Genomic DNA, 27,830 nt, shown 5'->3' with positions numbered 1-27,830 from the left:
CCGGTGAAATGATTCAAATTTTACAAAATAGGATCATTGCTGCCGGCGTTCCGAATCCCTGCCAAGGCTCTTTTCGCGTCAAAGTCAAAAAAAGGGCCTTCACAGGGGAAACAGGCTTTTCTGCCTGCTATTATACGCCCCACTAAGAGCATTCAGGACAAGTAAGAAATGGAACCCAGACAATTTGACATGCTCACATGGCCCAGTATTGTACTCCTCCCGCCTTTGTTTTTATGCGTCTTGGATAAATGTGTGACAAAATGTGTGTGTGTTATTCTTGTGGATAAAGGCATGGGTAATTATACAACTATCACATCATACATCGATGGGAGTCCGTATGGACTGAAATAAAAAGACATCACATGTTCAGAAAGTCTTGCATAGACTGATAAATAGCAAACAAACGTGCTGCACTTCTGTCCTCCAAGTTTCAACCCAGAGGGGAATAAAAGCCTTCCTTCTCATTTCGCACAGCTTCTTGTCACAAGTTGCGCGTGTGTTGCTGAATTATCACTCAAATACACATTTTCATGCCCATACCCCTCTTAAGCACCGCTAATCTCTCTGCAGGAAAGAAAGGAAAGGGAAAGCATCTTGTTTCCTTTGTTACCAGCAAGCAGATAGGAGTAAAAAAAAAAAAAAAAAAGGCAGGGCTGAAGATTGGTGTTTGTCTCTCTGTGGCCTATTAAGGGCAATTGTTCTGTCTTATCTACTGGAGACAGCCTGTACCGTCACCGCCTGTTCTGGCAGGCCTTGTTTATTTGTTTTCGATCTGCAGGGAGCCCTGTGCTCGGCCCTGGGGCCACAGGTTAACATGCACAGCTTCCAAATCAAGGCAGGCCTGCTGGCTCTAATCACACTACTTGGAATGGCAGGACGGCTGTTTGGTGAGAAACGATTATTCTGTTTCTGTCCTAGTTTAAAGCAAGATGGGAGTAATTTGCCTTACATGGTCAGTGTGTTTTAGGATTTCTTCCCATATCTTTTATTTGGACATGACGCCAGAGTGCCAGCCTGTTTTGTTGCCTCTAAATAAGAAAGTACTGAGCTTAGCGATCCATTATTTACGGTAGAAAGCAGGATAGCCAAAAGGGACGTGAGAGCTAGATACATCCCATGTATACCCATGACACACTGATGGACGTACTGAATACACAACATTATCCACCATACAAAGAAAAAATTGTGGCGGTATCAAATTATCACTACGGAGTGTTGTTAATACACATTTGAATATAGATGGTACACAAACAAGCAATACTCTGCCTTGTTACGAGACACAAAGGTAAGCACTGTCACAACACAGCACCCACACGACACAGCCGGCATTTTCTTGGAATAATCGAATTCCTAGACACTGTGTGATTGTGCTTCACGTTATAACACAAATATATGGCTGTGTGGATGAAAGGAAGAGCCAGCTTCCATGTGTTCTTTGTCATATATGAAGGGAGAATCTAATAAGGAAGGCAACCCATGTAAAAAAAAAAAACATGTTCATCTCGCAATCTTGTATGCTACGTTTTCTACTTTGAGCATCAAATTTGTCAAGCTGAGAAGCTATTTTGCCTGTGCATATCTATTCTTAGAGAGGATACAGAACAAGACCGAGAGGATGACACAAAGACAGACTGAGGGAAAAGAGGGTCTTGAAGTCAGAGAGTGAGGCGAAGTGAAACAGATGGAAGAAGAGAGATGGAGAAGAAAAGAGAAGGAGAGAGGTGATGGGAACTGGTGCGGTCCCCAGCTTCTATTGAAGGCTAGGATTGGCCCTGGCAAGGAGGGATAAGACGGAAATAATTATCTGGCCTGCTGAAGCATGACAGCCTCTTCTTGGGACCGCGAAGAGACAGACTGAGCATTATGTCAAAGATTGGCCATGTCACCGGTGGAGACACCTCTTGACAGACAGTGGCATCTGAAGTTTCACTTGACGGTACAAAAACCCACAGCAACAGTCAGCTAGATACCTGCCTGATCGATGCCAAGTGAGAAGAAGGTTTCATCTGGGGAACATACATACGTCATCACTAAACTCAGTCTACCGTCTATGTGACCTGACGTTAGTTCCTGTTTACGCACTGTTGACATTTGGACTTTGGACTAATTCCTGTTATGAACAGGACTGAAAGATCTAACCCAGCTTATTCATAAACAGTATGCATACTGAATAGATCCACATGATGTACTATAGTATCTGTGTACTGTAGGTATCTGAATGCCATTTTTCAAAAATGAATCAAAATCAAACAATTCTTGAGTCTTTAAGTTCCGTAGAGAGAGCAAAAGCTTTTGACCACTCGAACCCTACTCTGCATCAATATGTTGCGCTCACATTTAACCACATCATTGAATGTTGTCACACCTGTGCTGGCCTAGAGAAACACCACCTCCCGCCCCACCACACACACTCACATGAGGTGGAAGAAGTGTGAAGGTGTGGGTGAGGAAGCTGGGGCGGGAAATGAGGAAAGTTGAGATCTGGCATATTCCATGTGACCAGAGAATGAATTCTTGAGATGGCTCTCATCTTTTCCACTGCTTTTAAATCAATCAGTCATTGCACAGTGGGGGTTCTCTACAAGTCAAGTCAGGTTTATTTGTACAGCCCATGATGGGCTTTACAGGTTTACAAAAGCTAGAGAGTTCGGTCAAGTTGAGTCGACAGGGTGATGAAACATTTGATGGGACATCTTGGAGGATATATGGTGTCCTGGATGAGGTCAGACAATTGGTGACTAATAACTTAGCTCCAGAGAGAAAATGTCTGTTTGCAGTCAAACATTTTACTCACTTCCGAACTAAATCTCCAGGTGCAAACACAGCCTCATTGTATGCGGTTGTATGCCTCCACCAACCAGTAATGTGGCAGTTTGCATTCATGTCTGTCCAAAATGTCATCGCTTCATCATTTCATCCTATTAGACATTTGTGTTTAATGCCCTAACCAGCGTATTCATTCTTGAGTAATGGCCAGAATCGTGTTTTGTGAGGTCACAGTCAGTTCAACTGGGGATCCAATGAGATTAACCCTATTCCAGTGTGGGCCAGTTGGTGTTGACTGTCGGGAGATAAAATAATACAGCGTATGGTGTTTGATGATTGCAATCATTTCCCCTCTGATTCAATGCCAGACATTCCCATTAGGAATATCAAAAACACGTTTGGCAGGTGTGAGCAGAACAAATAATACAAAAACTCTAAAGTCTAAAATGGTAAGTAGCGTGCAGTGTGTCATGACTCGCAGTATCACTCTAAAATCCCTTCCTCATTCCATCCAAACTTGTTTTTTGTCCTTTGGATTTTTTTCTTAGATTTTACATCGAACACGCAGCATAAATGAGCCGGAAAGGAACGCTTTTCTTTTTTTGATGGATATCCATTTTTTTTCTTCCCATGGGATTTGGGGATTGCCAAGTGACACATCTTAATCATTGGCTGCTTGCAGTTGAAGTTTGTTTTCCACTATATTCATTTAGTCGTTCCATATGTGCTTCTTTCCAAATATAGACAGTAAATATATCGGTGAAAACAAACTTTAAGTACTGTCACTCGTTTTATGTTCACATAACACTGTGAACCGGCTCCAATGCATCAAGGTAAATAACACCTTTTACACTGTACAAAGTCTTGCCCCGAGCACAGGCTCACAAGCTCTGATTGCAGTAGCTCGCTCCACACATTGGCACGCCATTGGTTCTTCCTAACTGTTTGTAAACTGAGTATGACTTTGAGTGTTGAAGCAAACTATGCTTTCAATAATGGACCAATATATTCTTGGGTGGCTATGAACGGATGCAAGTAGTCAAAGCAGTTGTGTGTTACAGTAAAAGGGTGCCAGGTAAACATTCCTGGTACCACAACGCCACCGACTGTACACGGCTGTCACAGAGCCTGATGCTTCAGTGGATTCACGCTTAACCTCCTATCAACACGCCAACAAACCAAGTAGCATTTCCCCTCTTCCATCATCTCTATATCATAAAAAGTTGTCAGTTTTTCAAGATTAATAATCAAATGTTATGATATTTTCATTCCATTCTGTCAACCCTTTCCGTATGCATTCACAGAGTACATGCAAGTGAGCGAGCCAAGCAACTTACCAGACACAAAATGAAAAGGAGTTAAACATTAGTGCAATCTCCATGAACAAATTCCACAAAACATACCGTGCACACATATCGTCGTCATTGCCATCATCGTGATTCACATAAAAGCTTTTATTTTTTTCAACATCTTGACACATTGAAGTTAAGATCACCCGTTTGTTGTCTCAGGGCAAACTCAAGAGGTTTGTGAAGATGTGCTTGGTAATAAAGTTCATCTTGCCTCTACTCCTGCCTTACGATTCAAAATTCAAATTCTAGAATTTTATCTATCTATCTATCTATCTATCTATCTATCTATCTATCTATCTATCTATCTATATATATATATATATATATATATATATATATATATATATATATATATATATATATATATATAGATTTATATATACACACACAACATAATTTGAATACATAGACCTCCAAAATCTAAGATGTAAGGCAAGTCAGACAAAAACCTTTTGAGAGCTTACGTTACTCTCATCAGAATAAGTATGAAAAATGCTGTCGTGGTTGTTTTTGCAATACCATTTTTTGTATTATTCTATCAATTGTACTGTATGAACCTCTCCTCTTCCCTTCCTAATGTTTTTATTTGTCGGTTTGTAATATTCTGTCTTGTAAGGCCACAGTGGTTAATGGGCTTTTTGCTGCACTTGTCTAAATTATTTTGTGTCACCAACTAATAGCTTCTAACCAACTGGGAGAGCTGGGAGTGACACTGATGAAGTCCCACAGCACCATCATTGTGGTAGTTCTGAAGAAATAGACACAGCTGCATCCACTGTTACACCCTAAGAGGATCAGGTTATGTACCTGTCCCTTCACATGGCTGTAAAACTGTAAAGCAGTTAAAATGCACCATAAATTTATCAATCATATCTGTTCAAGGGTTTACACTTAGTTTCAGAAGCTGCGGGGCACAGTGAAGACCTTTAAAATACACATCACGATGCAATTTGCTATTGGGTTTTTCATAAAAATGGTAGTCAAACAAATTTAATAGAAAGTCTTTGGAAATAAAATCTCTGCACTGCTCTGCAGCCGATAAATCCGTCCTGACGGCATCGTTGTCGCAGAAGCGTGGCACCCACCCTCCAGTTACCCCGCCTGGTAAACACTGTTAGCTCCGTCAGCACTTTGAACGTTGTTTGCAATGTTAGCACGTTTGCCGTTAGCTGCTGGCTCATCGTCGCCATCTTGAGCGCCTTTGAGAGTTAATCGAATTTCCCCAATCTCATATCTTGCACTTTTCAGAGGAAACTAAAACTTACCTATACAAATACACAAAAGTATTTTTATGGTACAAGTTAAATTAGTACTTTTTAAATATCGGCAGCCCTTCTTGTTGTGCCCCAATAATCAATCACCAATCAGAGGTAAGAACAGTTTGCATGCAGCCTATAGGGCATCCCAGTGGTAAAAAAAAGAAGGTCTACAGTGCTCCTCAAACTTATTGCTGTGAGCGTAATCAACGAATGTGACCACGATGAATGTTACAGTTCCCAGGGGCTGACCCTCTACAATAGTGGTAAACAGAAAAGATTGGTAGGAATCAGCTACTTAAGTAGGCTAATTAAGCAGAAAAAAACACAGTGACTGATGAACCCCCGATTACCACTAATCTATGCTGCTCTCGGATCTCATGCATGTCGCAGAGAGAGGAGAGACACCGACCTCTGCGGTGAGCAGGAGGTTTGTCAGATGTCAGTGAGGGATGTAGAACTCGTCTCCTGCTGCTCACCTCAGGGTATCCGATGCCCCTGAACACACACTGCCCATCAGCACACACGCAAACACGTACACACACAAACACACATACTACAGCACAGCACAGCACAATGCACACACAAACCACTTTGCTATGAATTGAACTCAACAATTGGAGCCAGTGTAGGGCAGGCATATTATTCATCCCCAGAGGGTGTCGTGTCACTCCTGACAGGAAGACATAAATATTCCTCAACCTCTACCACCAAGGGTTAATGGCTGTCCATCAGGCAGCAATGAGACATACAGTCCCACATGTGCCTGGTGTAGACAATCACAGTATGGGCACTTTCATTGAAAAAGCAAGGTCTTTTATGGAGATAGGAAAAAATAAGGGAGGACCAGAAGCCACACAAAGCATGCCCGGACACTCTGCTTCAGCATGGTTGCATGGGCACAGATACGTAGATTTATATACAAAATCCCACCCACACAACGGAAGTATGCATGCAAATTTGTACACCCACACAAATTTGAGTGGATACTTTTTTCAGACAGGCTTAACCCAAAAAGTTGAGTTTGGTTCTGCCTTGCTGTGCTTCACGCTGCTCAAAGGAAGAATGGTTTTATTTAACTGAGGAAATGTATAATAGTTGGGGAATGGCATACATAATCACTTTGGAGACTGGGTACAACAAACCAGCAGCTGAATATAAAAGAGCCAACATTTCCCGCTTTGTTCCTAATGCTACGTGGCCAATCAAAATTAATTTATTCTAATGTATGCACACAGAAGGTCAATTATCCAAATGATTCCAGTTCAGATTGCACCTGATCTTGGGAGCCAATGAGCCATCGAAAGGGCAGATGGGTGTGCTTTGCAAGGCAAATCATCGCCCCAGCCCGCTTTTTTTGTCACCTCCTCACCATTTGCATGTCTAAATGTGCAGGCTATCCGCTCACCTTTAGTGAAGTGCATTCCAGTAATGCATAAACAACTTAGCATTTAACTTGTGTCGGAGGAGTAAGGCCACAGAAGAAGAGCCTGTATACAGTAGGTGTTGCCATGGTCAACTGCTACAAAAAAGCCACCGCGAGCTTGTTTGACCAAAAAGCATTCAAGAGGTAATAAAGATTTTGTTGTGGTCCTATTAAAGTGAGCACAGCATCATCTCGTCGTTTAAAAGTTGGAATAAACAAATCAAATGGAGAAAAAATATATCCCGATCAAAGGTTGAATCTGGTCTATAGTCTGATTTCACTGTATTGTTTTCAATTGTACTGTACTCTGCATATTCACAGCGCAGGCATGAGGAAACATACCTTGCCATGCAGCAGTTAGCGTAGATGCTGCAATGACATCAAGTGGAAGTATTTCTGAAAAAAGAGCAGAGACTCTTCCCCTGCCTGGTTTATGGACTGGCTTCGATGAGAATTTGATTGATGGATGGTTCATTCAATCACCTAACAAATATTGTTCTTGAAAGTGATGAAAACAATAAACGTAGCGACACTCAAGGATTCATTGCCGATCACAAATGTAAGGGTTCTACATAAAGCACGGTGTGATAATGGCAGTTATGCATCTCTCATTAAGTCGATGTGATCAACACTGATGATGAGAAACACAATGGCTGTAATGCACCACAACACACACAGTCTTGCAGTCACCTTCCGCTTTCCAGCAACAGATTGCAAGTATAGCTTTACAGTTATGGACCGTGTTAGGAAAGTTATTAATTTAATTTATTGCATTGTATTAGTTACTTTAATTTACAAGTAATAAGTAACTTCACAATTTTACTGTGTGTAGAGCAAGAGCCACTCAAAGGCGGACTGCGGTCTGAGTCTGGATACAGACGCCGTTGTATCCGGACCTGGACCCACAAACGATAGTTGAGAATTATTACATATTTGATGAGGCGCTTCTATTTTAACCAGCGCTGTTTTTCTAGCCTTTACAATTACATGTGTTGTAAATCACATCATGTGACGCTACTCAGTCAATCAAATATGTGTATTCCAATCAGCTTCTTGACTCAAGGTGTTAGCGTGAAAAATTATTGGATGCCTGGTGTAGCCTTCAGAAGAATTCAGTTCGACAACTTCTCTTTTTCATAATGTATTTCCTCGATCACAGGTAAAGTAACAAGCTCTGCAGTTGCAAAGGCAGGGAGCCGTCCAGTCAACGCAGGTTGACCGTCTAAGACAACACCCCGAACAGCCGGGAGTTCGGCTCTTTAATACACGGTTTTCCGTCATCAACATATCATGAGCAAAGTTACATTTGATTGGCTCTAAACTGTCAAGTGGAGGAGAATCTTGTGTTCTCATCTCTTCTCACAGAAAGGGACGAGCAACGTCCAGTCTGCTTCTCTATTGTCAATATTCTGATAAACAGGTGTGTGTGTGTTGAAGAGTGCAGGCGTGTGACCAAATTTCCTTGAGAACAGAACATTTCTAGACACAACTACAGCTGCATAGCTGTGTTGTACTGACCTCGCTAACCTAACCTGAACTTCACTTGACATGAATATGAAAAGCATCTACAGGAATTTTTGATTTATATTATCAAAGGGTGATCCCCGCACACGCACGAGTCAGAAGTTATTTCACATGGCGCTCTCCAAAAAGAGAACGCAATGTGGACAGCGTTTTTTGGAGAAGCGCCGTCCACATTTCTCTTTTTGCAGAGACCACAACCTTTAACAAATAATTGACAGATTTTTAAATGCTAATTCTTCTTACGGACAACCAGTATCTCTTATAAGTTCAGAGACTGTGACAATTATTAAAAGCAGTAATGTGAAGCGCCACTGGGAGACAAAGCAGGAATATTTTAAAGCAAACGTACCCAGTCACATTTGAAATTAAGGCACATTAAATACATGCAAACCTGAAGTTTATCACAGTGGGCTTTATTATAAATCCTCAGGGTGGTGCGTGTGTCCATGTAGCATTTTTCTCCGAGCTTTTCATTAAGAATTGTCATTGCTGAGGCGTTTACTGACCTGGTCACATCACCACATCGCTGCTACACTGCCCCTATTGTTGAGAAGCATAGTGTATCTTGTGGAATTGAGAAGTTTGAAAGCACTGTGGCCTTTTGAAGGCACGTTTTGCAGGTTTGAGGAGGGCAATCCTTTGATTGTCTGTGCTTATTTTGTTCTGCAAAAAGTATGGTAAAGTCCACAAAGAGTGAGAGACATGTGTAACCACATTTCTTGACCCATAATTACTTAAAACTTTTGATTTGAAGAACATTTGATGCGTGTGTGAGTAGGAGATAGAGCAAGATCTACAGGCAGCCTTGATTGTTTGGAAAATACAGATTTGTCTGTTTGAGTGCTTGTGTGGAAATTATCGAGGAAGATGTTAAGTGCAAAACAAGTCCTTTAGGAAGCGCAATAACACTAATCAACCAACCGCAGAGCAACAATCTGCTTTCTGTTAACACTGGCATGCGCATGCCCAGTAACGTAGTCTCGGCAAGTGAGGTGCGTTAGTATGGACGGAGATTATCTGTAAAACAGTGCAGAGTCTCATGTGTATGGAAAATGCTGACACTATTGACACCACTAATGAACACATCCCATCCCACACGCGTGTGACTGTCCTGTTATGAGCATTTTCTAGTTAATTTAGGTAAATACAATATACAGGACTCTGAAGCGGGCAAGAAAGATTGTAGCCGACCCCTCTGACCTTGGACATAAACTGTTGGAATCCCTTCCCCTTATGGCAGGAGGCTAAGGTCCATCAGGACCGACATATCATGCCACAATAACAATTTTTTCCTGTTGGCAGTCGGGCTCAACAGAGCCTGGGTCCCCCACTGACTGACTGACACTTCCAGACAATTTCCTGCTGTTCACTCCCCTGCACATCCCTCCACCAATCATATTGAAATACACTTTGCCTCTTTACTTTACACTTGTCACCTTCAATTAACACTTGCATCCCACCTAAAGTACTGCTATCTGTTGACCATGCACTTTATTTTAACTTTAATTTTATATTCTACTGTACATTTTATTGTAAATATTCATGCTCCCTGTTATTGCACTCGTTACTTGTTTAATGTTAAATGTTTATTGTCTAAATGTTACATGTGTGCATCTTCCGCCAGGACAAATTCCTTGTATGCAAGTAAATGGTTCTGACTCTGATATATTATCCAATCTTTCAGACAATGTCACAGACTTTGATGTGGCCAGGTTGTGACAACAAATCAGCTTTAAGAATACATGTGAACATAGAGCACCTAAGGGTCTCTTCCGAGCTGCCAATTAAGGAAGAACAAGCATATAATAATAGTAAGAGGTGGACCACTGGTGCCATTACAGAGAGAATGTAATGAAACACAAATAAATGGATGAAGCGAAAAGAAGTGGAACTCATATTTTCTTCTGCAACCTTTAGTTTGAGATACAAATAAGCAGGGCTGGACAACAGGGGCCCTGTGATTTCTGCGTTACAGAAAGGACAGAATAGCGCAATTCGATAATAAAAATGGGATCAACTGCAACACGTGTTATAATGTGGAATTTCAGCCACAATCATGTCAAAGAGACCCTGTGAGACGTCCGTAGAGACGGAGGAATTTAACACCAACACCTAAATATAGAGCAGATCAGTATCCAAACGACTACAATGAGAAAACCAACTTTAATGTCGGTTTTGGCAACAAATTGACTGGACCTGTGACCACCTAAAATCCCACATCACACACAGCTTATTAACAGAAGTGCAACCACAAAGATCCCTTTCTTTAAAAAATATATTTTGTTATTGAATTATTTAAATTCATCTATCACACGATTAGAGACTTTTCCTGTAAACAAAATGTGCTTATAACATTAAATACAGATTTCGGAAAAGTTCTGATGGAAAACACATGAAAACGATTAAATGTATTCTTTTGGGGCGGAGGTTACTTTACCCACACCTCTATAGCTCCCCTTGCTACAAGCCCACCTATAATTCGTCAAAAAGCAAGTCAAGACAACTGTCGAAGAGGAAAAGACAAATATTTTGACGTCACTTAATAAATGATTTAGAAATGCATTTAGAATGGATAAAATAGGCATATTCTGCTCTCCACCCTACGCTTCTTTCCTTTCTTTGCGTTTGAGCCCTTTGAGTTCTGAGAGGTCGAGGTAATGAGGTGCTAAATTGTCAAAACACCCAAACATGGTTCAAACAGATGAGCACAATGACAATTTGATTTAGGAAATGCCAGATGTGGACACATACACTGATTGAGCATGTTGGCATGCTTACCCTCCACTTTCTTGATGCAGTGGGAGCTATTGTCTTAAAATTTCCCATGTCCTCAAGTCTGATCAAATGGTGAAGTGGTCTGCTCTCATATGCAAATGTGAAGGACTTTTAGTCGTCTTCCAGGGTGGAGGGACAGGGGAGAGGGGGAAGGGGGGTGGCGACCGATCGCTCCAAGGCCCTGACATTTGGCCCTGAATACTTTTGATGGAGCTCAGCAGAACAGAGAAGCATATCAATTAGCCATTACGGGTTTGCTCAGGTATTAAAGGGATCAGAGAAACCAATAAAAGCCTAAGGAGGAAAAGGAAGCGGCTGAATAGATTCCAGATCGATGGAGGTCTCGTCTAGGGACTTGCTCCATGCCAGGAAGGGCATATAAGGTGGACGAATAATGAAACCTTTGAACTTCAGGTGCAGGCTTATGCTATTATCCTAATGAAAACTTTAGCCCTTTAGTAATTTAAATCTTCCCTTTATTTCTTGTCAATGTTTGCGTGCTGTAAATTTTAGCTGGTAACTATGGATTAACCATAACCTGCTGGGTACTGGGTCATCACTCCTCGTCAGATACATAATCCATCCTTACTTCTTTGAGTTGCAATATCCCAGTCAGGATTAAATATTTTAAAAAACAAGGTAAAATCATAGGTACAAAGTCTTATGCCAAAATGTTTCAATTAAATAAAAAAAAAATAAAAAAAATAATTAAGAGATTATATCTATTAAAAAAAAGTAAACAAAAATCCAGAACCTGCCATGTACTGGGTCATTAGTCCCAGTTAGACAAATAATTCATCCTTAATTTTTGTAGTTGCATTATCCCAGTTAGGGTTAAATATTTAAAGACTACTGTAAAATCATGGGTACAAGTTCTTAAAACGTCAAACATTTTCAATTAATAAAAAATGAATAAACAAAATAATTAATTAATTGTTTGCCCTTTCAGGTGAACGGAGACTGATGAAGATGGTGTTTGTTTGCACTAGTGAAGTGTCGGGAACGGATGTGTGGAACTATTCGGTTGTGAAAATCATTACATTCCAAAATAACTGTTCAGGACTTTACAGACTTTATTTATAAACTTAAAGCCCAAATATCGTGCAGTTTGATTGATTTGACAACTATTGATTCCAAGGTCAAGAATAAACTGTCAATCTCAATGTTCATTTGTCCTCAGAAATCCACCAAAAAAGTTTCCTCTCGACAGCTGTGTCAAAACAGATTTGAGAAATGTACATTAGGGGTTACTTACTGCTGCAGGGGTGTGTGTAGCTGTTAGTTTAAAACACACACACACACACACCTTTGACTTGCAATCCAAGCAGCCACATTGATATAATCCTCCCACTCAAGCGCGCAATAGCACTGAGAGAGTCAAAGCCGGTTCAGGGGGGTCTTCTGTCCCACATCTCATTCTTTCTGCCACCCACTATAGTAAAACTCTGCTTAATTCATTTTTTTTCCAGTCCATAAACCCTACCTCGAGCACCTTTAAAATCATCAGTGTTCTCCACTCCTGCCTTCAGTGAACCAGTGAGTGAGGTGCCACACTCGCCTCCATACCCCACCTCTCCAGATAACCTCTTTCAGTTCCATAAGAATAAATAGGAACACCCCCATCTTACCACTCCATCAACCCACTGTCCCATATACCAGTCAACCACGGATATTTCGGACAAGCCCGCTTGTGTGTGTGTATGTGCGGGAGAGTGTGTGTGGGAGCATGTGTGGCAGAAAGCGAATGGAAGTCTTCTCCGGCGAGATGAGCTCCAGTGATTACAGGCTGAGACAGTTTTCTAATTATTCTGTCAAACATCAATCCAGTGGGCTGATGCAGGCCGTCCTGTGGCCTGATGGACAATGTAATCACTGCTAGAACCCCCTTCCAACTCCGACTCCTCCACCCATTTTACCGCTCTCTACACCCATTTCATCCCTCTCTCCTCACCCTCTGCACTCTTCTCCCTCTCATTTTACTTTCAATGTCGCTATTTAACACAACTCTCTCACTCAAAAAAAGGACTCTGTGGATCTAAAAGATTTAAAAACACAACGATAAATGTGACAGGGCTGTTGAAACCCATGTAGCCTTTTGAAGGAGTAAGAAAACATACAAACATGGAATAAAAAAAGGGAAAAGGAGAAACAGAGAGAATATTCAAGTGGGGCTGCTGGAGTCTGCAGACTGAATCTTACATTTATATGTTAAACAATTATGTTAAACCATTTACTGCAGGAAATATGGACATAGTGACGTCGCCCATCGGTTTCAGACTCAAAGTGGGAGGGCCTTTGTCGCTATCATGGCGTAACTCCCAGCTAATCCAAAAATGGGCAAAGAGGTGGATTATTGGTGAAACTGAAGTGGACCCAGATGATGCGGCAGAGGAGACAGCTAGCAGCAAGTAACTAAACACTCTGATTGCAAATAATTTAATGCTAAAACTATTTTTGACATTTCATTCATAGCTCTCAAAACATTGGCCTCTGCAGGGTAGTGTCGGCTTTTTAGGCAAAAGATGGTAGAGTTGAAGCACTGATCTGTCAAATCCTTTGACACAGTGATGTGTCTGTTTACTGACCATTAAAGACCAACGGAGCAATTTTGTTTTCTACATTAACAATCCTGACAATTATTTCCGGATTATTTTCAGGGAAACTAGCTAGGTTGTATTTAATGCGCAATATTGTTATGAAACACTGTTACTGTAATCATCTTTGTTCAGTGAACAACACTATCAGAAAAATGTTCATCCTGTATATGCGAATACTGCTTTAAATGCATCACCTGGTCGAATAATCTATAATGCAAGAGTTTGATTATATTACTCAGGTTACTCAACCAAATGATCAACTGAGGCTCATAACACTGAAAAAAAAGGACAACCTTGAATTATTTTCGGCAGAATTTCAAAAGACTCATCTTGTGTCATTCTATCAGCACAAAATCCCATCTTGTTGTCCCTTACCATTTGCATGATTGGACAATGTTTCGTTGGGTATTAAACATTTTATTAGCAAATGTACATGTTACAATACAACATCCTTTCATAACCTCTTTTTTTCCATGCATTTTTTTCATTTTTATTCTTTTAAAATGTTTAACAACTGGCAAGACGGGCCACACAATAAGATGACACTTTCGTAAAAGTCCAAAGGTATTAGCATCAAAATATCCTTAAAGTACCAGAAGTAGTGTACTGATTATGTGGAATGGCCCATTTCAGAATTATATATAACTATATTACTTTATTAGTATATAAAAAGCAAAGACATATTATTGAATATCAGTCATTTACTCTGCACTGGTACAGTAGATGGAGTGTGTATCCAAAGGGAGACTTTAACCTAGGCATTCACCAGGGCCGATTAAAAATCAATTAAGGTGAGATAACGATAAATAGAGGGCGCAGTAGTCCACATTGAAATCTTCACGAGTCTCAGACAGCGTTTACCTTTATCAAAAATCAGTCGATCATTTCGAGCACTGATATCGTCTTTTAAAGTGCGGAAAATAAACTTGAGGGTGAAGGGCCTCAGAGGTTGTCGTCTTGGCAACCAAACCTCTGTGAAGCCCATGTTGCATCATCCATACCAACAATAGAGCGGCAATGAACAAGAGGACATGAGTGGAAATGTCGGGGGAAATGTATACTTGTATGTATAGCAATAACGTAGCTTGAGCAGAACTCCATGTGCAATTTTTAATAAATTAAACTTGTACATTTGCAGTGATGGCATTTTGGGATTTTCTGTAAATATGTCAAATAACTCTTGAAAAAAATATTCTACAAGCTATGTCTGCTGCCATTTATTCCTCTCCTCTCTTTATGGTACTTCTCAGTTTTCCCAACTGCAAATATCTCGTCCATCTGTATCCTCAGATGGCAGTAGCAGATATTGACTGAGATAACGGTGCATGAGAGCCATGTTCTACATTGACTTGGTGAACAAGGCAGACTGCTGCTGCAGCAGACGATCCTGTCAGCTTGGACAGCGTACGAGGGACTGGACAGGATCATGCGATCTGATATCACTTCTTCCCTTCGGCTGTCTGTTACCAGGAATGTGGGAGCAGTGAGATCTGGATAAGGGAAATGTGAGGTGGTACATAATGGCTGAAAAAAGAAAAGAAAATATACACGCTCGCTAAATCCTTAACATATCTGCGACTGTGTAAATGCATAGACTGTTGAATACAGACAGTTACTATAAAGTATATTGTGTTTGTTTTCTAAATTCAAGACCATTTGCCTTGTTGCTCGCAGCATATGTATAACTCGAATACGTGTCTGTTTCTGTGTACGTGGGTATGCTGCGGGTGCTGACCCTGAGCATGGAAACAAAATGAAAGAGGCGATTTCTTTGGAGAAGTGATGAGGTGAACGTTTCATGTGAGTCACAAAGTCTTTCTATTACGCTCGATAATAAAGAAGTGCGGGGATCAGACAAGAGGATCGTATCAAATCAGGCCTGGAAAAGCCAATTACACTGACAATAATCTCTCGCTGTACTGCTGCCGGCATGTCTTGCCATACAAAGCAACAAATACCTGAAACACGCAGCGTGTGTGTCTGTGTTAGAGTGTGTGTGTGTGCGCAGGAGGGAGGAGAGGGGGTTTGAGGAGAGACTGGACATTTAAAGAGCTGAAATATATTTGTCGACGCTTGCTCGCCAGGCCACACAGATTGTAGAAAAAATACACAGTTTTAGAGCCCAGTGTTTTGGGGATTTTGAGATGTTTGTGTTTTTGCCGGTTGTCACATGTCTCACCATTAGTGGCCAAAGATTCGATGAAGCAAAGTATTACTGCTGTCCTTGCAAGTGTCAGACTGAGGGTGTTGTGGAGGCGGAGGCAAAGAAGAGCTGGTTTAGAGGAGCCGGTGTCTCAAACCCTGACCCTTCCAAAAAAGCCAGAGGGCTACAACAAGAAAAAGGGCAGAAGGGCTCTTGGATTTCAGAAGTCAGAAGGTTAATGTGGGTTGTTAAGGAGCCTAGGGCCCTGGTGGAGGCAACACATACTCCAGGAGGCTGGGATCATGCACATTATCCACAGACAGGAACAAGCAAACAACTGGATTCATGCACAGATAAGGGATGCAGATTAAGTATGCTCACAAGGCAGCGACAGATGAAACAAACAAAACAGAATCAGGATCCAATCTAATCTTAAAATGACATATCTATCCTTAGAGTGGTTTAGAACAGAGCATCAATGCTCACTTTTATCTCTCCATACCAGCGTATTAGTGACCTTATGCAATACAATATATAATACATCATATATTTTTGTTTTTCCGCTTCAGAATAAAAGCCCCAGAAACTTACACTTGAACACTGCTTCCTAGAGCGCAACCCAAATACACAACATAATAGTTTACAGTAGCGAACTATCACAAATAGTCTGTAAACTCACTGAAGACGGGTCTAACACCAGCGTTCTACGAGGTGCCGGTGCCAGACTTAAAAAATAGTGCCAAATGTCGCAGCATCTCGTAGAATTAGTGGCAACTGCTCGTGATGCCCCGGCATCTGAGGTGGGAACCGGAAGTGACCCGGAAGTGCCTCTACGTAATTAGTGGCCTCTGTGGTGGCAACCGGACATGCCTCCATGAGGTGCCAGTGCCACGATTTGAGCTTACGCCTCCTGATTGGGAGAGGTTCAACACTGCTGCACAGGTGCTGCGCTTTAAATCTCTCCCAGGCGTTGTAGTTCAGACCTGGGCATCTTATTGCCCGTCGGCTCTCCCAGTCCGGCTCGCATGAGGTCAATCAAAATCAGAAAAAGAAATAAATAAGACGGCACTGCTTTTACTTTAAAGGCGATTTACATATGTGCGCGGGCACTTACGCAGCCTCACCGACTAAAAGGTGGGATATCTGGGACTGGGCATGCTTTGATTGAAATTTTATTTTGTCGACAACTTATTACCAAAGTTAATGAAAGTCCAACAATTGCTAGAGCATCCCTTTACATAGAAATCAACAAGAAACTCTGATATTATTCATCTTCATTTCAATACTCAATGTGATGCAAAAGTATATCTGAGCTGAGGTTGCAGACTATGACCCTCACACAAGACAAAAGCCCCATTGTGTGATGCCATGCAATTCCCCGTCTTTACAGAAACGTATAATATGTTTACAGAGAAGTAAAAACCTCATAACATGACATTTTGTTCATTTCAGAGTGTATTCAACTAAGTATCGTTTAATTATGTTGGTATTACTGGATCTTCTGCTTAACAGTGACTCATACTGCAGTTAATGATGCAAGATGCACTTTGACCAACAGCAGCGACGAGGGAAGTATAAATCAAATATAATACATTTTTAAGCCTTTGCCATTTTGTTAGATTGTTGGCATCATTCAGCCTCTGCTAATTCATTTGCAGCAACGTTCAACCGCCATCCCTGCAGGTGACCCGTGTTTCAATGACGCAGGCTTAACGTCGACACACAACCTTAAAAATACCACCTGCATCATAAAATAGACCCCAGAGGACAGGAGAGGGTGCAGTGTCTGTGGTGTTGGAACATATACCTGAGAGCACACATGGTGTCATCAGCTGGGTGTTTGAGTGGCCTCACATAATCTCCCAGCATGTACACCCTGACAGTAAGCGTCAGGGTGAGAGTGACCTGAGAGAGGAGGGGGGTCATATAGTCACACTTTTTCTTCTGCAATCTCTCTCCTTGGCATTGTACATGGCTGACTGTGGTGGGGATACTCCCTCAAGTCTTAGAGCTCGGACAGATGGAGCGATGGATAATTGGAATGGTGGCAAAGGGTAGAGTGATGACAGCAGATGGTTTGTATGGAAGCAATCTCAATTTATAATACAGAGAAGAGTAGAAAAGCAGTTTGTAAGGACAACACTGGCTAGCATACCACATTTAGTACGAGGCATTATCGTGGGTTACTGATCCATGACTCTGATGAAACCATGTGTGAGGTGTGAACACAGCAGAACCAATGGCATGATATTCATAGCTGGAGAGAATGTGGGTTTGTGATACTGCCAAGAACAATGGTGGAAGATCATTTGTTTTTCCGGGCGTCTCTTGGTTAGCGACGTAATGGGAAATACAAGCAAATGGCTGCAATGCCCATGATGCAGTATTTTACAAGGACCTGCTTTAGCAGCAGGTAGAAAGAAAAGAATAAAAGAGAGTGTTGTGACCAGTGGTTGCGTTAGACTTTCACTGTATGTCATTTTGACGGACAGGGTTGTAAAAAAATGATGTGATAATCTTTCACCACTATTATAAGACATCTGCTGAAGGCTTATTTAAAAAAGGCAAATATCAGCAAATACCTCCTGACGGTCCCCCAACTGTATGTTCTGTGTGCAATGAATGAAATTCTGCAGCATGCCCAATTTTTGCACCAGTGACTCAACTTCATGGCCTTCAGTCCGGCTTTCAGATTTTTCCCTTCATCGTTTAAAAAATTCAGTCAATGGTGAAAAATATTAGGTTAAGGCGACGTCTGGTGAAGAGGGATAACCACTAGTGTAACAATTGTGACTTCCTAAACTGTGCATCAGAAGTCCCATTTCAGTTTTTTCTTCCGTGTCATCAGCTAAAGAGGAAGAACCATCAGGCAGCTCTTATGGAGGCACATGGGGATAAATGAAGTCCTTCGTTGCTATGTCCTTCCTCTGAGTGCTCAACTTCACAAGGTCGCTCAATCACACGCGGCTCCCCCTCCCTGTGGTATCCAAAGGCCCTATCTGATCGCTGACTGGCTCCCGCTGGCCCCGTGGTGTGAACCAGGTGCTGTGATGACAAATCGCTCCTGGCAGCAATAAGAGAACAGACAGAGCAGAGCTCAATTAGCTCGAGCTCCAATCCCAGATCCTCTATTGATTTCCAACGGATGAGGAATGGCAGACAGGAGAAAGCTCAATCAGACATGCCCATGGGACTCGTCTCTCTCTGTGTGTGCATGTGTGCGTGTGTGTGTGTGTGTGTGTGTGCGCGCGCGTGCCGTGTTAGTCCGCGCACACGAATCAACAGGAGACAAATTGGTGCCAAGACAAGGTGCTGAATGAAGTCAATAGATTAGCAATCCATAGTCTTTATGCATACATGATGGTTAAGTAACAGTGTTGTCGACTGATGGGGCAGTGGAAAATGACATGAGTCTTTAAAAGCATGCCGTGCTGTCCTTACCCGGATCGAATGGAGATGGAGACAGAAAAGGCATTAGTTCTCTGAAGGGCAAATCAATCCGACAAGTCAGCAGCTCTGTGCTGCATCTCTAGACGGTTCCTTCACTTCCTCAAATTAACCTTCACATGAGAAATGAGCGGGAGAAAGTATGGATTCCGACAACCACATTTGTCCTTCGCTTATGGCATTAACCTCCTTGAGTGCAGAGAGTACATTTTTTGCCCAAATTCACAACTAGTGCATGCATTTGTCGTTTAGACCATGACAGCGAGGACAATGTATTGTATGGGTTTGGGTTCAAGAGTGAAGGTAATGTGTGGATGCATGTCAGTGACATGCAAGATAGTGAGCGAGTGCTGCTGCTCCGTCTCACTGGACTATGATTCAAACTAGAGTTATGTCGCCGCCACAAGCCCGAACAGGCAAGCAAAATTGGATGTATAAATTGATTATAACGCAGACAACTTATTGTGTCTCAATTCATCTCATTCATGCTCTCTGCATGTTTCTCTCTTGGACTGCGATGCTTTCTCTTTCTCTCAATCTGAAACTTCTTTAGTGTGCAATAGAAACACATTTTTCACCAAGCCAGCTGCTGTCTATCCCACATTCTGGTCAAGAGCAGCTGGACACCTTAAGATAAACTGAAACACTTATTTTAAAAAGTGTAATCAGTCCCCCGGAAGACAATGAACAAGTCTGCAGCATATTACTGTATAAATACTAATATTAATAAATAAATAAATATATATATATATATATTTATAAGAAACTTGCCAGAAATAATTATTTTGAATAATTTAATCATTAAATTAAGTTCAGCGTGTATAACTGAAATATTAATATAAACTGCAGCCAAATGTTAGTAATAACTGAACATTACGCCGAAGAATAATTCAAATGGGAAAGTGTATTACAATAAAACAACTGGGGATACTAATTTGGTTTTAAATTGTTTTCTTCTGACCAAAAGCTGGTACTCGTTCATTAACCGTTATCCGACAAGATTAGTGCCTGCATGCAGGGCTGTTGTGGCTTAAGTGCCTAACGAACCCCAAATGCAACAATAACTGATGCACAAGCATGTTAAATCCATAATTAAAAAACAACAGGCAGTCCCCAGGGTAAACGGGAGAGCTAACAGCCACATGCGTTTATTGTCACCAACACATTCAGACACTTTCTTATTAAGTCAAATAGGTTGTCAGCTGTGTGCCTGGCATTCAGGACTTAGCTAGTAGAGCACAAAGTGAGCGTGTGTCCGGTCGTGAGCATTTCTGTGACAGCGAGTATGAAGTTAACAGTCATGATATACATTTGTCTTGCTTTGCCAGCTGCCGATTAAAGAGAAGGTAGTTAGCAACCACTCTGACCCAGGCTCAGGTTAAACTATGACAAGGGACTGATTTAATTTGCGGCTCCCTGTAGACGCAAGCAGTCGTGTTTCAGAGTCCCTTTAGAAAACCTCTCTTTTGTTGCAGTCCTCCACATTCTATCTTCACAAAGAGATATTTCAGTGCGACCTGGATTGTCATCCTGCAGAAGAAGTGAAACGCTCAGAGGGCGAAAACCCTGGTGGCATTGCACAATTAGAAGGTAAGCCATAATTGACTTGTTTTGAGACTACCGCGACCCCGGTGAAGATCCTGAACTCGATCAACACTAAATCAAACGAAATGTTGATTGTGGCAGCGAGGAGCCTTCTGAGGGAGTAAGAGACAGCGAGCGGTAACCAGGAGTTACAAGTAAAGAGTGGATGTCATTATAACAGAGAAAGTCGAGAGAAATGTATTGATAGGGCATTCATATGCACCGCTGAATTGATTCAATCAAATAATGTGCTGACAACCAATAATGCGGAATGTGAAAAGACTAAAGAGCAGAGCAATTAAATTAAAGGTCGCGGAGAAGGAAATCTGGATATTGCATCTTTAACAAGATCAAAACAAATCTACAGTACGATTTATCACATTATAATTAAAGTACAAACAAACAAGATGACTCACGTATCCAATGTTACATATGTTATATGTTTACTTTAATGCACCAAATAAAAAAAATGCAAGATATACAATGCGCCTTACATACAATCAAAATAGTTTGTGGAAATTTACCATAGCCCGCTGCTATACTTATGTAGAGTATATATAAAAATTAAGACATGAATAGATTTTCTTTCGAGACCACCTTCTCGACCACTCTGCCAATCAACACTTCTCCACAACAGAGATGTACCCGCTGTCACTTTAAAGTGCAATCACTCAGCCCCTATGGGCTTGGTTATGCAATATAAAGAAGACATTTGGAAAACCAAATCTCAAACTGATAATTCATCAAAGTTTAACCTCGCTAGAAATCCGAGGGAGCTGTTCCTCCGTTACGTCCGTGTAGCTTCTGAGTTCGCGGCGCGATGACAGTCGATGGACATGTCCTTCACGAAGGATGCCGTTTTTAAACTTTTGCCCTGTGCCTTCGAGACTTTCAATGTGCAGCCTTGAAATCGAAACACACGCAAGATCTACGCACACACACACGCACGCACGCACGCGCACACGCACAGATTACATTGTTCCTGGCTCATGCTGAATACATTTCAAGGACTAACTCAGCACCCGGGGTTTATTCAATAGCGTAAGCTTCCTGTGTTGTCGCAGCGATAATCAATGCACTCGAGTAAAAGTGGTCCTGCGATGGACAAAAAAACAACACCAACCCCAATATCTGTCACTAACGCAGGCTTTTAATGCACTGTAAGCAAATCTGCAGGAAAACCATTATAGGAGGTAGAGCCTTTCGCTTATAATGGCAAACCAATACAATGACCTGTGCAGCATATAACTACAGTAAAAAGGAATTCATCACCTGGAGAGCCACTTCTCCCTTAAAAGAACACAAACCCCACCGACCGGTTACAAGGAATGTTCACTCTTTCTGTGGACTGACCTCAACATGGCAGTCCCAGTGTGTCGACTGGACTAAGTACTCGTCCCTTCGCTGCTGGCCCCCCATTTAGTACTGGCGCAATATTCTGCACACAGGGAAGGAACTCCATTAACTTGTTTTCTGCTTCCTCTCCTGTTCATCTGCTTTGCATTGCTTCTGTTTGTAACACGGGGAAGCAGCTTCTCCCCCTGGTCCTCGGCTTCCAGCGGGAAGCCGTTTTCTTTCCCCTCTAAAATAATCTTTCACATCATCAGGTGACTTTTGTGATTAAAAGTTGTTGGGGCCCATGTGGAGCAGGTTGAGTGTATCAGATCCCGGAGGATCCGAGGTCCACCTACAAGAGTCTCAGTGAATCCCGTGAGGAAACGCAGGGGGATGATGCGGGAGCAACAACACAAGTATGTATTCGCACCTATTTGTGTTTCGGCACAATGTCTGAATGAGCTGTGCTGTAACACCCCAAGGGTGCATCCTTGTAAAATAAGGTCTCCTTTCAGTCTTTCCTGTGCAGCATGAATACAGGGCAACACATTTTTGTGGCACACCTGGCCTGGACCAGAGCCACTGCCTTTCGGTGTCTCCATACACATGTTGAAGCCCATTAGACATGGACTCAGACATCTCCATATGGGGACAAAAAAAGGCAGTGCCGTGGGCTCTTGTGGGATTTAGCTAGGAGACATGGAACTGAGGGAAGCTCCTCACATTGACTTTAACAGGATTTAGCTAGATGAAAGGCTACAGGGAGAAAAAAAGAACCAGGGAGAGACTGAGAGAAAGAAGTGAAAGGAGAGGAAGAAACCAAAAAAGGAAATAGTTAGATGGCAGACAGGCATGAAGATCCACTGGGGCACCACTATAAATGCTCAGGTTTGTATTACCACACAAGTAGTGCTGAAAAATACCAAGAAAGACACTTTCATAGAAAACAGAATGTATAGTGTTGGAAATAAGGCTGCAGCAAATGTAATGTGTGTGTGTGTGTGTGTGTGTGTGTGTGTGTGTGTGTATGTGTATATATATATATATATATATATATATATATATATATATATATATATATATATATATATATATATATATATATATATATATATATGTATATATATAATTTTGTTTTACATTCAAAGCTTTTATTAAGGTTTTTAAATGAAGCATCAAATGTTTGTCATTTTTTATGGTGTCATCACCGTTAAAAAATAGGTAAAATAGGATTTAGTGTTCTGCTGCTAGGCTGCCTAGTGCATAGCTAATTCAGACCATGCCACCCTTTGTGTGCAGCAAGCCGGAGAGCAAACGGTAAAAACTGAATTGAAATGATTACATCTATCTTTTTCAGACGAGGCAACTAAGACGGAGCGCAGCGTCGCTCGGCGTGTGTGCGAGAGAGAACGAGAGAGACGGTTAAAAGTGGACTTTATTGCACACAATATTTCTGTAAGTTATTAATGATTATTTTAATGTCGGAGTTATGAATGAAGCTTCAAACTATTCCGTACAGGCCTAGCTGGAACGCAGCCATACTGGTGCGTTCCCTGCAGAAGAGGGGATGGGACTTGGCCGGCCTCAGGAGAGTCACTGCAACATGGTGGAAAGTGGTTTAAGTGGGACCAAAGGTGAGTTAAAGCAGAGCCACTGAGTTGGAAAGATGGAAAATTGTATGTAGTTTTGCTTCAGGGCAATGAGGGCTGAAGCACTTGGGGACATGCATAATAATCCCAAAACGCAGCGGCAATTCAGAGAGAAAAACTAAAGATTACTCACTCACTCACTCACTCACTCACTCTTCGGCATTCCAAATTGAGATCGCACACAAGCCGGGGGGAGCTGAAAAGATGTTTCATTATCAACAGCGCCATTATGCAACAGCGTTAACACATGCTCATAAACACACCTCCATATCTGCCCGCGAGGCGGGTCACCCAGCCGAACTAACGCTAATGTGCCAATCTGTGCCTCTTTCTCCTGAGAGAGGAGCCTCCCCACTTTGCACGCCTGCTTTGCCCTGAACTTCGCCTGCAGGTAACAACTGAGCACGCCAACACGGTCGCACAGAATCACACGATGTATGGTATATGAATGCACACAAGCAGAGGGTGTCACAAAATCCCAGCCTGTGATTATCTCAATATGAACAGAAAACGGTGAACAGATGCACAGTTGCTACTTGACTTTTAAAACTTGCTCTATTTTTATTGTGTTCCTCTTTTGTAGCAGTGTTTTTGTTCTTCCTGCACATCTTTCTACTTTTGTTTGCACTCACAGGCGCACGGAAGCACTGAGCAGTTCTCACTGCCAACTGCGTCAGTGCAACACAACAGTATTCGGAGATGGAAAGACTTGCTCTACTGTGAAAAACGGTTCACCCATGTTGTTGGAATAATGTGGATTCTGTAAAAAAAAAAAAAAAAGAGAAGAAGGACAATGATGTTGTTGATTATGAATAGAAACACAAATCTGATAGTCAACAGACACAATTGATCTCTATTGTCACCCCACGACAGCTCGGTAAAGTTGTGGCAATCTGACTAGTTTATATTAAATCGGGTTGATAATCAAGCTGCTCACACAGTCACACACTTTCACCAGATATCCAGAGTACTTTTACCAGCACACTTCTGTATGTGGTTATTAATTGCTTGTATATTTTAGAGATGTTAACGTCGCTGGTTAAAATATCTGTGTGATGACACTGTATCTCCATAACTGTGTACATGATATAGTGGTGAGATTTATACAGACATACATGGGCGTGTTTTAGAAAAATGTCATCATTTACCCCAGCCTATAAAAATTATGGAGCAAGTGCCTTAAGCCCCGAGAAACACAAGGATGTCGAGTTGGACAAAACATCCATCTGCCACTTTCTTTACGGCAGCGGCACAAGGCAATAACGAGGTTATTTGGCTGCTGGTATTTGCTGCCTGCTCCTGCTTCGTGCCTACAGGTGATGTGAGGGAAATCGTAATAAATTCAGTCGTTCTGTCAACAGAATGTTCTATACGGGGATATGAAGAAAGTGGAGCTATTTATTTTAGCATGAGAAAATAAATATGTCCTCGCTTAAAAAGCCTGGGGCCGATTTCCAAACAAGCTGAATGGTCTCGTACACCGAGCTACATAACATCTCGCCTATTTAACATGCTGGGCTTTATACACTTCTTTTTCTCTCTCAATCATTTCATTTTGACTTCTTTGTTTCTTTTGTTCTCAGTTTATAATATCCTCACTTTATCTGTTTTCTCTCCCCCTTTCTTTAAAAAATAATGATAATGTTTCAGGTAACAGATGCCGTGATAGTAGATACTGGAGACGTGAATCAAACAAGAAGAAGGAGGCTTCGTCATCTCAAGACTCGGTTTCTGCTATTCAGTGCCGGCAGTACACTCGCATCACTTCCACTCCTCTCAGCACAATGAGCCAGAGACATCAAAGCAAACGTAGGGACTGAGAGGGAGAGACGAAGGGAGGGAGACAAAAGAGTAAAAGCATCTGAGGGAGAGAGATTGAAAGAAAAGACGGACACCAAAATACCTGTTTTTGTGGAAATGTAATGTGCCATTAGAGCGGGACATATCTTACTCTACCGCCTGCTTGGCCGCTGAATGCACTTTTGTCGTTTCCACGGCATATGAAACATTCAGATCTTCAAAGTCACAGTACATACAGTAGCATATTCTCACATATGCAGGAGAACATTAATGTCCTTCTCAACAGCCACCCCCAAACTCATGTAATGCAGTACCAATGGAAATGAGCATCCTCATAAGAATATGCCTTCAAAAAAGGTGGAAGAATAATGATGTGAAATACATGTGAACCAGTCCGTCTGGGACATTCAAACAGTGAATAGATTCTCAACAAAGGGGCGCCTATTTGAAGGTCTTGTGCACTGATTGCCTTGATATTTAAGGCAAATAAGCAGAACAACTCTCTCTCCATAACTTATTGACACCTGGAAATAATCATTTTTGCCTCATCATATTCCCTCAGCCTGGAGAATGATTTCAATTTCAAATTCTGTCCATATTTTCCAGTTTAGGAGTGGTAATTGGTGAAATAAAGAAAAAGCTAAATGCAAATGAGCAGCTCTCTCTGTCGCGCTCTTATTGTGAAATGATTAGCATTCCTTCCACAGATCAGAGCAGGTTTCTCAGCTCCCCTGGTTGAAATGCTAATGGCGCCTCCAACCCGGCTTAATGTCAATCCTATTCTACTTTTTCCCCTGTTAGGGAGGAGCTCCCTGTCTCTATTTCCATACACAGCAGCAGGAGGGACAGACAGCAGGCTTACTCCCCCATCTGGATCCAGGGAATCAGCCCAAGACAGAGAGACGAGGAACAGGCAGAGTAAAGGATGACGATCTTCTTGTCCATGCCGGAGTGTTTTTATTAGTTTTTGAGAGAGCGGCGTAATGAATGCAGGCTTTAAAACCAGATTTTGCTTCCGCAGACTTCCACCTTTTAAGAGGGTTCAATAATAATAATGGATGATGGCCCCATGCCAGGCGAGAGTGACAAGCCATTGTAGTTTCTCTCTCCACTATTGATCGCATTTCTTTTTTCCCACCATATTCATTTATATTTCCCTTCACAGTCCATTGAGTTGTATTCACGTGAGACCAAACAGAATCTGCACACAGTGGAAATCGGAGTGAGGCAGTGCATCACCTGCTGGGGTGTTAAGGTTGGTAGGTTTTAAACATTCATGGACAAAAAGGTGTGCCACACGGGGTCTGTTCCTGTCGCTGCTGTGCCGTAGATGTACAAGGCAGAACTTTAAAAAAAAAAAAAAGCTTCCATTTCCAGACCCGCACCACTAACACCGAGTCGAAATTGTACGACGGAGCATTGGAAATTGAGTTTTCTAGTGGTTTAATAGTGACAGAATATGTATGCAAGAGCAGACTGCATATTTATTCACAGCCTCTCTCTCACTGGTCTCTGGATGTTTAAATGAAGACAGCTAGCATTATTCTAGTAAGGTTAGAAAAGCAGAAATGGGAAGGAAAATGTGAGAGCGGTGAAATGCCACCTCTCTTGTAGATTTACAGATTACTAACTGTGGTTAAACGTGTGCAATTTACAGGTGAGTAGAAAATCTTTTGAAATGAGTTTGAAACACATTTTTGAAAGCATTTCCTGCCAAGTGAAAAAAACGGTTTAAAAAAAGAGGCAGAAGACTGAATTGGTATCAAATGCTACTCTGTATGACGACCACGCTAACGCAGAGGCAACTGGAGATCAGTCCAGGGATGTGGGAGTGACAGCAGCGGGGGAATTAGCGGTGTGATGACTGTCAACACACAATCTGCACTGTGGTATTGTTACAAGGCTCATACTGTTTAGTTTGGAGTTTGAAAAAAGCTTCCTGAACATAGAGCAGAATCACTTGTAAAACCCCTCAAGCTGCCACTCATCCTGAGCTGCAAGATTTTCAGAAGCATGCTTTGAGTTACAGTTGCATTCATGTTTGCGTTACATATTAGCCTCTGCTGTGTGTTATTGTGCGAGCGTACATGTGTGTGGATTCACGTATAATGACAAGCATCAAAAGGCAGAGCAGCGATTCATGCCTCTGCAACTGAAAATTATGGCACTTAATCTG

At 41.7% G+C, this 27,830-nt stretch overlaps 1 protein-coding gene across 1 annotated transcript in view; it reads right to left on the bottom strand.

Annotated features, from left to right (window-relative positions):
- The window catches only part of suclg2 (succinate-CoA ligase GDP-forming subunit beta), an 89,635-nt gene that overhangs the window by 13,155 nt on the left and 48,650 nt on the right, over window positions 1–27,830 (bottom strand). The window lies entirely within an intron of this gene.

This window comes from Clinocottus analis, unplaced genomic scaffold (genome assembly GCF_023055335.1).
Source record: "Clinocottus analis isolate CAN_PGR_092001 unplaced genomic scaffold, fCliAna1.0.p SCAF_3, whole genome shotgun sequence".
Taxonomy (NCBI): domain Eukaryota; kingdom Metazoa; phylum Chordata; class Actinopteri; order Perciformes; family Cottidae; genus Clinocottus; species Clinocottus analis.
The sequence above is the reverse complement of the archived record's forward strand: the minus strand, read 5'-3'. Positions and strand labels throughout refer to the sequence as shown.